The 17,307-nt window shown below is 46.2% G+C and overlaps 1 protein-coding gene across 6 annotated transcripts in view; it reads left to right on the top strand.

The window, feature by feature from the left end:
- AUTS2 (activator of transcription and developmental regulator AUTS2) overlaps positions 1-17,307 on the top strand; it is a 791,335-nt gene that overhangs the window by 700,527 nt on the left and 73,501 nt on the right. The window lies entirely within an intron of this gene.

The raw sequence follows: 17,307 nt of genomic DNA, 5'->3' as shown, positions 1-17,307 counted from the left end.
CCAGCGGGGCCTCCTGAGCCGTTTCGCCGAGTCTGGCCGTGCTCAGGTTTACTGGAGGGCAGACTGGGACAGGAAAGTTGTGTCGGGTGGGTTACGGCACCCTCAGCCCCACAGGGGTTGTGCCGTAGCCACTGTACCGACTGTAGCAGGCTGAGAGCTAGGAACTGCCTTGCACACGTTATCATGTGCCAGCTGAAAAAGCAAAACCAGACCAACCAACCCAGTAAATGGCCATGTAATGTATCTTTTTCCAGATATTCTTCATGTTTCTTTTAAGTCCTGTCAGTTGAAGAACTCTGTGTCTTCATAGGCACTTTTGTCATACTGAACATGCAGATGCCTCTTTATTTCTTTCACCATAATTCCTTTCACCATATTTTTCTCAAAGTTTCCTTTATGGGTGTAAACCATGAATTTTTGGTATAGTTTTTGGGTAAACTGTTTGAGCCTGAGAGAGCTCTGTCTGAAAACGCTTCATCAGAGATGCTAAATCAACAGCAGCCTTTTGCCACTGCGAACAATTGCCAGGTACATCCTGAAGGCAGTTCCTTCCTCTTGCGTGGTTCCAACAACATCATTAAAAAAAAATCTTGTCCTTTGTACTTCCTCCCCCCTCCATACATGCACATATCTTGTAGTAAATTCATTTTTCAGTCCTGACTTTGTGCAAACACAATGTTGTGCTGCAAGCATTAAAAGGCAATTTAGTACTCAAAGGATTAAAAGCTCATGTTAAATTGAAGACTACACTTGGCATAAACATTAAAAATTGACAGAACACCCTACACATTAACTGCACCAGGGCTCCATAATTAGCATTTAAAAGTAAAACATCATTTCCTTACTGTTTCCTACTTACTCATTTATAATGCATTTATTATAATATGGATGTGAATATGAGGCTTTCCACTATTGTCAGTTAGTAAATAAAAAAAAAAACAAAACCTGCTCCTGTTAGAAACATGGGCCTATACACAAGGAATCGGGGATGAATGGTTTGTTAATCCAAATCTCAAATGCATGATGAATCAGCAGTGACTAACTAACCTCATTCTAGGTCTAATTCTCTTATGTGAGCATCCACAGAGAAAGCTCAGGGGCTCGGCAGGGCTGGGTTTCATTGTCTAGCATCGGCAAAGGGAATGCAGGATAAACTCTACTTGTCGGGATTTTGATGTATTGTGTTGGGTCTAGGGTTGTGCAATGTGGGGAAATAGATATATGGTTCATCCTGTAATGTGGAAAATTCGTTGCGGATTGAAATTTGAATGCAAAAGAGAAAGAATGAGAAAGCCAATCTCATTAGGGAAGCCGAAAAGAGAGACTATCAAATGTTAAAGGGATAGTACTTTATTGACTTGTTTTAGTTTTGGATGAGCTAGTGTTTTGCTCATGCATACTAATGCAGACCTTTTTTTGTCATTAAAAATGGAAGGTAAGATGGCCAAGTGCTGACTCTGCCAGGTTCCAGCATACTCCCGTGTTTGAGTTGAATCATGCCCCGTGTCTGCACGGGCACGGTATTGCCCGTATTACATCTGGCTTAAGGCTTTCTTCCCGTTCCGCATCCCCTAAAACCGCTTTCCTGCACTTCCAACAAATCTATCAAGCTTCAGCCAAACCTTTTCTTTCAACAGATCCGTAGCTCTAGCACACTGGGGGAATTTTAATTAGGCTGCTTAGATCATCCTGGGTGTCATTTGATCAAGATTACAATTTACACCAAAAAATGTCTCCACATCCAGACATGGGTCAGCAAGCAAAGGTTCTTTTTCCCCAGCACAAAAGGAGATATTCACTTGGCTGGTCAAGGCAACCACCTTCAATTGTGTCTGGCTTTCCACGGGTGCCGTGTGTTGGATCAAACCCTGCCCCACTTGCACGGGGTGGGTTGCAGATGCCCCGTGTTCAGAGCAATGGGGCAGGAGCCAGCTGCCCTGCTTCTGCAGAAACCTGCCACCCTTACTCATATCTAGCAACATGGCAACCTGCAAACAGTCTTGAAAAAGCTTCCCCATTACCTCTGCACGGCTTGCTGACATGATAAACTTCTTTTTGTTCCTGCTCTGAAACCTTGCGTCGTATCCCGTGTCCTCCAGGGTCACTGCTGTGTGGAAGACAAGACCACATTTTGTTCAGCCTCTGTGAAATGCAATTAGAAGCCCCTCCACAGTCAGCGGGAGCTTAAGTTAAAAGGCGAGAGAGGGGAAAAAAGGGACCTCCCCGCTGTCCAGCAGTGTGTTGACTTTGAAGTCCTGGGCCATCTTTTGTCCCCCCCCAGAGAGCCTTTAATCAGGACCTTTGCCTTGTCATTCAGGGAGGGGGGCACCTGACACAGTTGGCGGGGTTGTCCCTCTGTGTGCCAGGAAGAAAAGTCTTTGTCAGAAATTTTCACTGACCCAAGCACTTTGTTTCTTTGTCTCGCCCAGACGACTGTTTGAACTAAAAAGAAGACAAAACCTCTCGTATGCGCTAACAGTATTTTAATGGGGAGCCAGGGTGACTTCTTGCAAGCTCTCCTGCCAGGTCCAAGGCAGGGATGAGGCTTTTGGTCTGAAGAGCTCTTAAAATAAACCCGGTTCAGGCGGCTTTTTATAGCCTTCTCCTCAGGGCACGTCCTGGGTGAGGCTCACGCGGTAATACTGCAACACACTGCTAAGTAGAAGGACTTAATTATCATGTCGTGTAAGATTCTATAGACAGAGAAGCTCAACTTGGTAGTGATCAACATGGTTTTTGTTGTTTGCATAGTAGCAATTTATCAATCAGCCAAACCTCCTTAAATAAGTGCCCACAAAACCCAAGCGTCGTAAGCGTTATATCCATTTTACAGAACAGGGAGGCAGTGGCGCAGTGGTGTTGGGGTGCCTGCAGCCCGGCCGCACTGGTGATGCGCAGCCCCGGGGCGGCTGCTTGTGGAGATGATGCTGGGCTAAGCAGGAATGATTTATGCACTGTTTTCTCTAGCGTTTTACAGGTGAGCACAACGCTCCACTGAAATGCTCAGAATTATATTAAAATTCAGGTTGCCAGTGTTTTACTCAGGAAAAATCCACTCAAGCTACTTTTTAAAGAAAATTTTATTTATCTGTTACAATCTCACTTTGCTATTGAAATATGTACAGCTGGACTCATAACTATGACTTTTATTCCTCAGGTAGAGGCATAAAACAGTACTCAGTGCTTTTTAAATGCTATAAAATATTTCTAAAATAGCTCTTCCACCCCAGTTAAACAAACATTATCTCCTTATCCATTTTTCCATTCACATTTTGATATGCGGCAGCTTCTTCCCTACATTAAATCAGTTCCTCTTTAGAAAAAGTGAATTATTAAAAAAGGGGGGGGGGGGGGAAGAATAGATTTTATAGGAACAAATAGATTAATAACTAACTGTGATAAGATCCAGCAGCCTTTCTTAGAGGTGTGTGTGGAGTAGAACATCTAGCTGTATTATCAAAACAGGTTAAAGTTTTATCATGACTCTCATGTATTATATTAGATTCTCAAAGCACACCTTCTCCAGTAATGCCTGGAATAATCCAGGCTGGATAGAGATCAACTGATTAACTGAGTCTCAGGAACAATAGCTCAGCTTTGGTATCAATTTTACTCTTTCGGCTTCCTCTCCGTGACCTTCCTATCATTAATTTATTTCTATTATTTTGTATTTGTCCCTTTCTTCTTCTAAATGCGAACATTTATTTTGAAGTAAACGCCAAGCGTTCAGCCTTGCAGATCATTCATGTGTTCCATCCCATTTATGAAACATTACATTACAAGAGATGATAAACCTGCCTGCTCCTGCTAACACAATAACAATACACACAGCGTTACACGCAACATGACTGACACATTAATTAATAATAGAGGGACTTTCCATAACAATCTTGGAACTCTGCAGGCCTGGCTCTAGTGGGTTAGCTGTGTATTTCTAACATTTTTTCCTCTTTCAGGCACCACAGTTCAACCTTGCAAAGGCTCTGTCCCTAATCCAGCAAAATTTCTAACATGGTTCTTAAGTCTGAATGCCAGAACAGCCCCCTTAGCTTCAAAAGGACTTCTTTTTGCTTAAAGTTAAGCAGATATTTAAGTGCTTTGCTAGCTTAGGGTCAAAGTGTTCAGCACCTTGTTGGACTATGTCTTATCTACCTCCTCATTAAAGATACATCAGAACATTTGGCATGTCTTTATCAAGCGGAGAGGTGCAGCCAATTGACTTTATGTGACAGCTAAAAGTGAAGGAGATCAAGGGAGCTTGAGAGACAAAGAAGTTAGGTTTTGTTAGAATCTTAAATGAAAGGAAAATAGCGTTTTGAGAGCCAGTAAAAATTGTTTCTTGTGTTAGCAGGATTTTCTTTTCAGAGGACTTCAGATCAGGACTCTTTGAGAGATTTGAGTGTGTGGATGGAGGCTGGAGTAGAGCAGAATCCATCTGCTTATTTTGTTGTCAGCCTTTTTGTTGTGAGTACCATGACCTTCTGCAGCGCTTGGAGCATAGACTTCTGCAATCCCAGGTGGAGACATGCAGAAGAATTGGGAGCCTTGAAGAAAGTCTTAGCGAGACTCTCATATAATTTTGACAAGTGGGTTAGAAACAGCAGGGTGCCCGATAGGCTTAATACTGAGTGAAACTAGACAGCAAATTTACAGCAAGAGGTCAACTATATGACATAAATCGATCTCCCACATTTCCAAAATGATGACCAGGGAGAAATTTTCTCTTTTGGCTGCAACATTAGCTTGATTAGTTCTCATGGTACAAATTAAAAGGTCATTTGCATTCATATTTCTGTTAATGATCGTATGAAAAAACAATTTGTTTTAAACACAACATTGTGCCCATGCTTTCTCGTGTGCTGTAAGGTCAGCGCATGTGCGTGATGGAGCCTTGCATTCCATAGCGGAGGGCCGTGAGGTCCTGGATGAGGTTCTGCTCTTACCAGAGGATCAAATAGTAGATCAGACTGAGCAGCCTTCAGGTTTTGGCACTGCCTGCGTTTGTCTGGATGTTCCTCCCCTGAGGAGTGGAAATAACCATATCCTTTGTCTCCTGTTCACTGCCCTGCCTGTTGGGTTGCAAGGAGTGTCTCCTTCTGTGTGGTTACACTGTACCTTGTGCCATGAAACCCGTATCAAAACGTTTTTCTGGAGCCCAAACAGTCAAGCGGGTTGGTGCAGGGGTTGTGTGCCAATACCAGTGGCCCGCCAGGATGATGGCCAAGGCACATTTTTGGAGGTGCTGAGAAGTGGAAAAGATGCGAGTGTTGTATCTTGGGTGATGGTGGCCCTGCTACAGGGATAGGGCTGGAGTCTCTCATGAGGACGGCTGTGTTTGGGGCAGATTTTAGGCAGTTCTGTCTTATCTGATGCTTGTGTCAGTGACCCTCATTGTGAGATGAGAAGACTCTCCTTCTCCAAGCCAGAGGTCCGCACAGTGAGCTGCCTGGTTTCCCACCACCACTTTTCCCTCTAGGAGAGTCTTTTTCTATCTGTGCCTTCTTTTCTACATCCTGAAGCTTAGATGCAACTAGAAAATCCTTTTTTAATAAAAAAGCCAGCATCAGTGTAAACTATGCAAGTGTCACGTTTACATTTGTCCTTATAAGGCTCATCAGCAGTGGATGTGCGGTTCTGCCAGGCTTATTTATTAAAGTGTTCTGCACGGCAAAGGAAATCTCTCCAGTGTTATTTTCAGGCTCAGTGAACTCCAGAACGTATTTGTGAGTTTTTCAGTTACGATGACATCAGTGTGGAAACACGAGGAAGGGGACTCGGCGACAGCAGGCAGCTTTCCTGCCACTGCTAATTTACTGCCTTTCTGAGAACCAGATCCTAAACACTTGAAGTATTAACATCATTTCAGCTCTTAAGTAAAACTAAAGAAGTCTTTTCATCTTTCCATTGAGTGGTGAGCTCCTTAAGTAGATCACAAGCTTTATGCTGCTTTGTCTGAGCAAGGAGGAAAACTTTAATTGTTCTCATCTTCTAGTGCAGGTATTGATTAATAAAATGTATTAGCAAAGATCTTGGCCTACTTTTCGCACCATCAAACAAGTACTTAATGACTGTATTACTATGAAAATGGCATCGCTTTAAAGCATTGGGTTTTTAGCCCCTTTGTACTTTGCTTTCATTTGATTTTTAGTTTTTTTTCTTATCCCATTATGAACAATAAAGTTTCTCCTGCACTTTAACATCGTGCGGTGGAAGGGAGAGGAGGCGAAGAGTAGCTCTTAGCTAGGGGTACCCGACTCGGCCAGCCTGGGAGCAGTGGTGCCCGGGACATCCCCGGGCACAAGGTGTGCTGCCGGCTGGGGAGACTCTCTGCAAGTGCAAACTGGTCAGCGAGCAAACGCTGGAATGTAAATCTGTATAATTTACTCTAATTTAGCATTTGGTGGGTAGGGATATTAATATGACTCACATGCTAAGAGGGAGAAGGTGTGTTTATGAGGAACATAACTAATAGGCCTGTGTAAGGTGAAGAACACTGCCTCCCACCTCATTTAATCGTCTTGCCTCCTTTGGGTCCCATTTGTAGAATCTTACTGATTTTACACTGCTTCGTAGCTACCTAACAGCCTACCTCCTCCCACGCCACACCCCTGTGCTCACCTATGGATATCATACATCATGCACAAAGTGCCCATATTTTGCACACTGACTGAGCGCCGAATCCACGTGAATTGCACCAATTTACCACTGATTGTCAGGGCTCGTAACGGTCTCAGTTTTTAAATCCACCTTCTCACAGTAGAGCCGGGAGTTCTTGGGAATCCTGCCTCTTTGTAGCCTCAAAATGCAACTTGACTCAGTCTTGACAAGCCTCTCCAGTTCGCACCTTGCCAGGCCACGATGTCGTGCTAAACGCTTTCGTTTTACAGCACTTTGAGCATTAGTACAAAATTGTTAAGACCTGACAACAATTTGATGCTTTCAATCTTGATGCTTTTATCAAATCTGTCTTTGCCTGTACCCGCTAACGTGTTCCAGCCAGGCTGGCTACTAAAGCCAAGTAGGGCTTACGGTGACGGGAATGACAAAGCATTTCTTGCTGCAAAAGAAGTGTTATTGCAGAACACTTCATAATCTGTAAATTTGGAACTAAGGCTCAACGTTTTAGAGTACCAGCAAGGGGAAGTCCCATGTTGGTAGCTTACATATGCACCGTGGTGACAATAACACTTGGATTTTACGCAATGCTTTTATACCCCATGCTGAAAATGGAGGTGCAGGGAAGTGAAATGAGTCCAGCTGCCTTCTGCACCTGGGAAGACCTGACGATATACCCACACCTGACCACTGGGCCACGGTAATACCTGAAACAAAACATGTGAGTCCGCGTTGGCAGGCACGTGGGCATGCGGCTCTGCCGCACACCAAGTGGCTTGGGTGCCACATCGGGATGGGAGAGTGGAGAAACACGGCTGTGTCGCTTAAAATAGCCAGAAAAGGACCCTTAGTCCTTTCTTGCCTTGTTGCCTTCGCATTCACAAATGTTCATCTCTGTCTCTCCTTTTTTTTCCATCCTTCCTAGGGGCGATGACTGACAGATTAATATATGTCTAGCTATGTGTCTTAGAAATCAAAAGGAAGGTGCTGTCAGAATCGCTTGTCAGAAAATGAGATTAGGCACACTTGTCATTTGCTGAGGATTGCAGTCTTTCAGAGATAAGGTTGCATTTAATGAGTGTAAAAAGCCTCCTTGTGAAAAAGGGGGTGGTGCAGGAGAGAGAGAATGATTATTTTTCTGGTGTCAGCTGAGTGCTTTATCATATAACTTGATACCGTGGCACCCTGGCAGGCACTGATAATGGCTGCTGGGGCTATTGCACCTCTTCAGTTGCTCTGCAGCTTCAAAAGTGATGACTTGTTACCTGCTTTTAAACTCTCCTTGGATGTTGAAACCCACTATCCTAAGGGGAAGAAGCAAAAGCATGTACAGTGTGTTTTAAAGAAAGACCTGTGAAAACACACAGCATAAAGGGAATGTGCTAAATGTATAGCCACTTTCCCCAGCAAACTATAAAGAATACTCAGCGGGTTTCAGTGAAATATGGAACTTGTCTGACAAGTGAAGGATAACTAATGAGAAACAGAGCTGTATCCCACTGAAACCAATTGTGTTTTGTTATGGAAAATATTTATCAAGCTTTTTTTCCATTTGTTGGTTCTCCTAACAGTGCCATAATAACTCCTCTTATGTATGTTGCTCGGTTTCTCTCATATACATCTCAGTTACTTAAATCTGCCGTGGGGTGGGGTGTTTTTTTGGTTATCAATTGGATATTACCATATTGCACATTAATATTTTAGGGGAATGTTTCATTCATCAAAGTAATGGTCATTCTTTTGCCAAGTTAATGTCTTTGCATGGTTTAGAAGCTGGCTAAACATACAGATTTATTGTTCATAATCTACTATCTAAATATGAGATGACAGTCAAAAATGGAATTTATCCATTCAGCAGAAGAGACCCTACTTTAGCTACATGTTTCTGCAATAGTATTTCTTTACTTGGCATACCTCTTTTAAAATTATCCTTGGAAGAAGAGATTTCTATCGTATATTCTCCTCATCAAATGAGATGTGATTTTCATTATTTTGCTTGAATGTTAGAAAATGAAAGAAATTACTTGATTGGTTTATGGTGCTGATTCAGCATTTTCTGGGCTAAAAATGACCTGAAAGACAGAATGGGATTACAGTGTGCAATAAAGGATGCTTTATTCAGTGATAGGAAAGTCTCTTCTTCTGACTGAGAAGAAGAGAATGAAAAATATTTCTCTCTTATTAGTTGATTCAGTACCCACATATTGACAGACAAATTAATTTGAAATACTTCTTCAGTTACAGAACCTGCTAGCAGGCAGAAATTAGGGGAAGATAATGGCCACAGCTTAAAAGTGGTGCATTTATGAAGTGTATTCACAGGAGTACTAGTGGATGGGGAAGAATTTATATTTTATCTTCTTAGTGATAGGATCTTACAAACGTTCCCGGTTAGACTGTAGTGTAAGTAGCAGCTCAGGAACCCAGCAAGGCATCTAGGAGCTAAATCCAGCTAACCCATGTTCCACCAGTAACTCAGAATTCAAACCACAGGGAGGTATGCAGAAGAAGAGGTAAAATGCACGTATTTTCTGATTGAGAAGTTACAGCCAGGAGTAAGTTTGGGGATTCTCACTCTTCATGGTTGGCAGAGGGAAGGAAAGGTGACTGTGGTGTTCACCTCAAAGATTTCACACCATTTGGAGAAGCGTGGGGGAGAAGTGGCTTCACACTTGTAGGACAGTTAAGGTTTCTCTTCGGTACAACGAATGGATTCAGAATTTATCAAACCTCCTCCAGGTGCACAAAACCCAGCTAAATTCTGTCCTCGGAAGCAGTGGAGACCACTTAGTATTTTATAGGACTGGGCCCGTAAGGATAGGGAAGAGAGAGCAGCCCTATTGTTCCCTGAGCCCCACTTTTTATCTTTGTTTCCATTTGAAACCAAAATCATAAAAGTGCCTGCAGAGCGGTTGCCTTGCTGTTCCTCTAAATGAGAATTCCAGCTTTTATGCTAATTCAGTTTCAGGTTTCTTTGAACCTGCAGTTTATGGGCCTCTGCTTAAAACTGCAATCTGTTCTGCATAAAAGAAGGGATTACAAAGTGGTTTAGTTTTGCAAATGCTGCAGAAAAATAAAAATAATAAAAAAGTTGCACTGTCATTAATACGCTCTCGCAAAAGTTTTCTGCTTTGTCAAATGAAAAGCTCTCCTTACAGTGAGAGCTTACCCAGCGAACTTGTATAGTCCAGGAGTTCTGTTTCCTTCTAAAAGGTGTGTTTACTTTTTGTATCCCCTTTTCCCCTGCCGTACTTCAGCAGAAAGCCCACGAGTGCTCTGTCCGTGCTGGAAGGGCTGACACGAAAGCATCGCTTCATCCGCTGCCAGGAGCCTGCTGGGCGCACCGGGCGCTCGCCCTCGGGGCCGATGCTGCACGCAGCAGCGCAGGGGCAGCCGCCTGACAGAACCCAGCCTCGCCACAACGTATCTCAATGGCATCTCTTGGTACCTTGTTACGGCATAAACCAGCATAGATTTTGTCATGGTTTAGGTCACTCTCAAGAACAGGTCCTTTTCCTGAACCTTTTTAAAGCGTTAGAGTTTAAGTACTTTCTGGTTGGGATGTTATGCCGTAGCTTGCTGTCCAAAGTCATAAAACACCACTGATAGCACCATAAATTCTTTTCCTGGGGAGAAGAACCAGCATCTCCTATCCAGTAATGGACAAAATTATGTATGTTTTCAAAACATTATGGAGGACTTTATAAAGCCTCGTAATCACGCTCCTAACTCGGACACCGTCATGTCTTCTGGAAAGATTAGCAACTTAATGGAAACATAAATGTTTCCAGTCTTTCACAGAATACCAAAGAATTGGAATATCCAGTTTTCATGTTGCCAGGAAAAAGCTGCAGAACCTTCCAGGTGAGGTGAGGTTTGCCATAAATAATTTAATCCAATATAATCTGCTGTAATTTCAATATTCATTTGCTCCTTGTGCCAGAGATGGGTAATTCTTCTTTGGAATTACTCTACGACTTGGAAACAAATGTCTGTTTCTCTGCCTGCCGTCTAGGCAGCTTTAGGTCATTTTTATAAAACAGTTGGATCCAAAAACCTCTTTAGGAGAGTGAAAGATCTTGAAATCACTTTTGATCCAAGTTCAATGCACTTCATTTGGCTGTTGTTGTGGCAGAAACAAATGTCGATGCTGACAGAGACCACAGACAGATGAAAAAAATTCTGGCAAGGTCCCACACAGATAAGAGACAGAAGGTTTCAAAAGATCTATCCAGGCATAACCTAAAACACAGGAAAGTAATGCTGTCAAGGGAGGGGGAAGCTTAGTCCAAAGGCCATTTAAATCATTAGGAGGTGGTGGTGGTTGTTCCCCCCCCTTGATTTAATTTGGCTTTGGGTGAATTCCTAAACTCCAGACTTCTCATTCAGAATTATAAAACGCGTTTTGTGCATGCATAATGTTCTAGCAGGAAACCAGAGGTCCTCTACTTATCTCTAAGGCACGAATAATGAACATAATGAGGCCCACAGCCCTGCCAATAAGCCTTAACAGCCCTAGGGAGATGAGCAGGTAAATGCATCTCTGATTTTGCGCATGCTGAGATTTCAGGTGTGGCATGCGGTTAACGTTTGAAAAATCCAGTACAGACAAGCCTGTAGTTTAATCCAGGCTAAATTTATCAAAGTCTTGTGAGGAGTCTAGGCTTTAATTAGGCCAGTTCTTACCATGCTGAGATGTGGAAAGTTTTGACCAAAGCGCTCATAGAATATATGAGCTGCCACACCTTAATTTTGCGCACTAATTCCTCATCCAGGTACAGTCTCGCTTGTCCGTGCAGTCCCAGGCTACCCCAGTTGTTGTGCAGAGAACGCTTTGCCAGTTTAATGCCTTTATTAATTTATTTTTGGTGGAGACTGAAAACCACACTCAAGCCATCTGTTTCCTTCACTGAGCTCATGAAATAGCCAATCGACTGCGATGGCTTTTGGCTACTGTCCACTGTTTATTCTAGAAACCAGACGTGAAGCCATCTCTGTTGGGTTTCTAGAGGAGGAGATGGAAACCACCTCTCTGGCGGCACAAGATTATCTTTGCAATATATATGTATTAGGAGATGCAAAAAAACTGTGAAATTTTATCAGCCAAAGTCCATGCTCTGGTATGTTGCAGAAATATAGGGATAACGTTGCTAAGGTGGCCAGCTTCAAAGAACTCTTACTTCCATTGCTAGAACCAGGATCTAGAGCTGGCCACAGTGTTTTAATTTTCCAATGAGGACGATCTGTCCCAGTTTTACCAAAGCGCTCACACTCCTGATCAGACATGCAGCGAAAGCACTGCAGTGTTTGCGGCCAGTCTGCACTGGGAGCTGTTGCAGATGTGTTCCTCTCCTGCTTATCGTCATCGTGTTGGTTGTGCATTATCCCACGTGGTTGTCCCACTGGAAACCATCATAGTCAGTGGAACTGTAGCTCATGTAAGAATTTTAGAGAAGCCACAATGTGATGCTGAAGGGCAAAACTGCTCTTAAATGGATCATACGGTGATGGAATGAGGAACAAATGAGAAATATTTCCATGAAATCCTGTTACTTTTCACAAGTAGTTGGTCGGAAGTTTGTTATAGGAGTTTTTCCTGACGTACAGCACTTTGACTTGCGTGGACAGTTCAGACCTTTCCCTCCTTCCTCTCTGACACCGCAGCGCTGGCGGCAGGCAGAGCCCCCGGAACCACCGCAGCACTGGGTGCGTGGCTGCGCCCAGGGCACCATGCCGCTGCTGGGGACTGCTGGGGGCCACGTGCTCACCCTGGCACCCAGGCCGGGCCCTTGGAGCTGACACCTGCATGTCTCTTTTCTAGCTCCCCTTGGATGTCGGGGCATAACTCTCCCCAGGCCGGGGGGGGGGCCAGCCACACACCCAGAGTTGTGGCTTGGCTTTTGCTTTCTGCTGGTGGGAGTAGCACCTTCTGTCCTAGGAGGGGCACCTCTTCCAGGCAGTGCTCACCAAAGGGCTTGGGGCAAGTAGGGTTTGTCAGCCTGAACCCAAATCCAAAGGGTACGTACCTAAGGGAGTTTAACTCCATGAGCACTCTGAGCCCGGTATTGGTTTGCAACCAATTTGGAGATCTGAAATCTTGAAAACGCTCCCGGGCAAGGCCTGCTGAGCCCACAGCCTTCTCTTAGCACCTCTCCATCTCCCAAGAAACTCCTGGCTGTGCGGGGATGCTGTGCCGGTGAGCATCGCTGCCTCTTGTCCTCACAGCACCTTGGTTTGTAGGAGACATTCAGTTGGCTCCATGCACCAGTGAATGAGCATTTATACAATAACGTGGCTGCGCATTTACTTTCTGCGGCAGCTGTTAGTGATGGTGCGCGGCGCTTAAGGAAAACCTGCGGTGACTCAGGGATCCACCGGCCGTTGGCCGTGACGTTTGGTGCGGGAAGTAGAGCAGAGCAGGGCTCAGGACCCCGGCCCCACCGCGTACCCCTGAGCACCGGGTCTGTTCCCCGGGAGGGGTGCAGCTTTGGGACAAGCAGGAGGTCTCCAGGCACGCCACCCCGTCCGAAGTTAGGGACGTTTATTTTCAATTTTTTTAAAAAAAAATAGAAATTTAAAAAAAAAAAAATGTTAAATGCAACACGGTGTTTTCGACCCGCGGTTCCCCCCGCGGAGCTGTAGCGAGTGATGCGCGTGGGCGTGCGCCGCCATCCCATCTCCGCGGTCGGGGGGGGGGCCGGGCAGCGCGGCCGAGCCGTGGGGAACCCGCCCCCCGCCCCCGCGGTGGGGACCCCGGCCGGCGGCGGGGCGCGGAGCCCGGCCCGGCGGCGGGGCGGGGCGGGGGGAGGAGCCGGCGGCGCGGCCGGGTGGGAAGCGCCTCTCGGAGCGCCGCGCAGTGCGGAGCGGAGCGCCCGGGCGGCGGCGAGGGGTCCGGCCGGCAGCCCGCAGCCGGGGTCGGGCGGAGCAGCGCGGAGCGGAGCGGAGCGGCCGCCCCCGCCGGGAATTACAGGGTTGCACGGTGGTTTCGGCGGGGCCGGAGGAGCTGGGGCCGGGCCGCTGCTGCTCCCCGATGGAATTCACCTGAGCGCGGCCGCGGCGAGCCTGGACGGCGGGAGGGACAGTGCCCCGGCGGGGGCCCGCGCTGCCTCGGGAGAGGAACGGGCATGACTTTTTAAAAACAAACAAACAACCAAACAACAACAAAAAAATCACCCCCCTTAAAAAACCAACACCACCAACAAAAAAAACCTAAAAGCAGAAGAAAAAAACCCAAAAACCCAAAGGCGCCCGAAGGAGGGGACGCGCCGCCGGCGCTGGACCCCGCGGAGGGAGGAGCGCGGCAGGAGCGGCCGCCGGGACCCGGAGTTGCCGCCGCGGAGTCGCTGCTCCCCGCTCGCCGCCGCCGCACATGGTTTTCTTTGTCCTGCCGCTCCGCTAGCGCCCGGCTCCCCGCGCTCCCGCACACCCAGCGCTCGCCTCCCAGGGAACCATCTTGCGGGGAGCGGGGAGGGGGCCCGGCCGCCGGGAAGGATGCCCGCCGGGCGGCCCGCGCCCCCGGCCCCCGGAGCTGTCCCTCGGAGGATTAGTTGGGGTTTGGCGGCGGGACGCTGAGCGCCGCGCTGGACCGGAGCGCCCCGCGCACCGCACGCCCCTCCCGCAGCGCCATGAGCCCCGGGCTGGCGGCCGCGCCTGCCCCCGGGCCAGCAGGTAACGCCGCTTCGCCCCACGGGGCCGGGCAGCGGGGGGGGGGGGGGCACGGGGGGCGGCGGCGGGGCCCCGCGCTGGCTCCGCGGGCACGGGCAGGTGCGCGGCGGGGAGCGCCGGGGGCACAGACCCGCTGGGGCGACGGCGTGTTCCTTGACGGGGGGAAAAATACCCTCTGGGTGATCTTTTTCTGATGGCGATGATGGTTGCCGGCTCGTTCGTTTCGCGTTGAGAAGGATTCAGCAGCGCTCGGCGACGAGGGGTTTTCGAGGGGAAAAGGGGCGAAGTACGAGGAAGGGAACTGCTCGCAGCCAGCCCGGAGCTGCGGCTGCTGGGGGGGGCAACAGGGACCCCGCACGGCCGGAGTGCTCACCCACCCCGGGATGCTCTCCCCCCCCGGGTGCTCCCCCCGCCGCATCCTTGCCCACGGGTAGCGCCCTTCCATCAGCTGCCCGAGCAAGACCTGGAAGCGTCCGGGATGAAAGGGAGCGGGGGGAGAGCCTGGCTGGGCGCTGCCCGGGGGGTGGCCGAGCTCCCCTCCGTCGCTTGGCCGTCGAGGCTCGAGCACCTTGCCTGGCAGCTCCGCCGGGGCTGTGCAGGCGCTCTGTGCCCTGCGCACATTCCTGGCCATGCAGAGCAGGTTTTAGGTTTGCGCTGCCAAGGCATTGCATTGTCCCCTTCTGCCTCAGTGCTGAGTTGTTGGGGATTTTTTTTTTAAATTAATTTGCGCTGCTGTTGCATGATGTGACTGCCTAACTGCGAAAAAATAAAGAGTTGCCTGGAAATGGGTACAGTATCTTATCTGCTGACAGAGTGTCTTCACTGCTCTGTCACTGCTGTGCTACCCCCGTTGCTGTTTCATATTTAGAATCAAATTTTAAAGTAATGAAACAGGCAGTCAAAAGTTCCATCTCGCCGTTCAAGACAGTGAAATGGCTTTGGGGTTATTTTTACGGTAACCCAAGCAATGTTTGGTTTTTTTTCAAGTTGCTCTTCCATTCGGTAGCGTGTGGTCGGTAACGCAGGATGAGGCTCACTCCCGGACAAGCTTTGTCTTTGTAAAATTATCCCTTTTTTTAGGTGCGTGTTGTACTGATCATTATCTCCCAGCTTGCTCAGGAGCGGTTCCCAGGCAGGGTGCATTGTGCACCACGCTATGTCCGAGGAGTGCCACTTCCACATCTCGCAGCAGTGTTTCTGACTGGTTTAGGCGATGCCACAGGAAAAGATTTCACCTGAAAAACCATAGCTTAAAACCAGTCCCTTGGCTTACGCTTGGCATTAGAGCAAACTTCTTAAAAAAAAAAAAAACACCAAAAAAGGAAAAAAATACCCCAAAAAACCCCACAACATTTTCCTCTTTCCAGTGCTTGGAAAAATCAAGCATATAGGAAACTCACAGCTTCCCTGTGCTATTTTGCTTTGAAGCAGTGAAATAAAGTAATAGCTGAAACTGTAAGAAGTTTGTTTGGTTTTTAATACTGGAGTTTCTAAAAAGAAAGACTGGTTCAGAGAGTTTTGACTTCTGAGACAAGCTGCATTTAAAACCACAGAGCAGATGAAATTCACTGGAAATGGTGATTGTTTTTAATCAGAGAGCAGGCTGATTGGTAAGTTAGGAAAGCATTGAGCATCTCTCACATTTGTTGGACTAATATTGGACTGCTCTTTAAAGCACATGGCCTTCTTGATCTTTTCAATTTGTGCATTATTCGCATATTTTCATTAATTTAGAGAAAGTCGTCACTGAGTAATAAATCCATCATAGGGTAATAAATCCAGTGTTTGCAAGGTATTTAATTGAGAAGAAATACACCAGCTCAGCTTTTAAATAAGCTAACAGCAATCTAGTACAATCTGTCTAGAATTCTGAAAAATAATAAAGCTATTTTTAATAATTAATTATAGAAATCTTGCATGTTGTTAACTTGAGGACAAACAAATTATTTCAGTGTATTACTACACTGTGATATGCAGTCTGAACTGTATCTACTTATTTATCGGTAATTTTGCATCTAAGTTTTTAGTATAGCCAAGGTATCCAATATATGTGGCTTGTCTGATGGTTTTTATCTGGTTTTGAATGGAGAAATTCCTTCCATTTAAAAAAAAAACCCGCAGCCTGCTTTCCAAACAGACAGTGTTTTTCATTATTTTTCCTGAATCCAGTGAGAAAACTGTTTCTAGGAGAAGACTAAAATCTTTCTCAAGTGTTGCATTTTATCCCTGGTTGCAATATTTCATTACGGAGTACATTTCTTTCAATGTATTTGCAAAAAGCAGACTGTCTCTCAGTGGGGTTGGATCCAAGATACAGTTCAAAATCGAACGGCTCTCTGCGTTTTGTGAATGTGTAGGTGGTAGAAGTTTAAGCTTTAGCTGTACTTACGTGTGTATTATATATGTGCATGCATGCAAACACAGCAGCGCACAGATGCATAAACTTAGCGTGCTCTGCTTTTGGGCTCAGGATGTTTGTAAAATTCACGTTTGCTATGTTATCTTCCCCTGTCTGGTTTCTTGCTGTTAGAGTTTCTGTAAAGGGGTGCTCTACGGTTTTGTGTGAAACTTAAGTCGGGCTTTTTAATAATAGGTGGAAAGATTAACTGGCATGCTCGCGTACAAACAGCAGTAGCAGATGAGCTGGTAACACAACACGAGGAGGAAAATCCTCCCACGGATAAAGATAGCTTGATGAAAAATAAAATTGATTATTAGTGTATACAGAGTGTGGTGTCAAGAATCAGTTACTCTGACGAAGGCAAATCTTAAGTGGAAAGATGTACTAATACATACTAGTATCAAATAGTGACATATTCTTTTATTTTTCAAAGAACTTGTAACAGTAATTTGAGAAATTACTGACCTAAGTTATCAGCGCTGCTTTAAAGATGGTAAAAATCAAATGGTAGACAGAGTAGGGGTCTCCAAAAATACTTTACAAATTAATTAAGAAATCTGCAATTCTGCAAATTGCCTGAAACCGGGGTGTCTGATCCAAAATCGTGATCCTTCTCCATTGCAAAA

This window comes from Falco naumanni, chromosome 1, assembly GCF_017639655.2.
Source record: "Falco naumanni isolate bFalNau1 chromosome 1, bFalNau1.pat, whole genome shotgun sequence".
NCBI classification, from domain to species: Eukaryota; Metazoa; Chordata; class Aves; order Falconiformes; family Falconidae; genus Falco; species Falco naumanni.
This window is presented reverse-complemented; position numbering and strand designations above follow the sequence as displayed.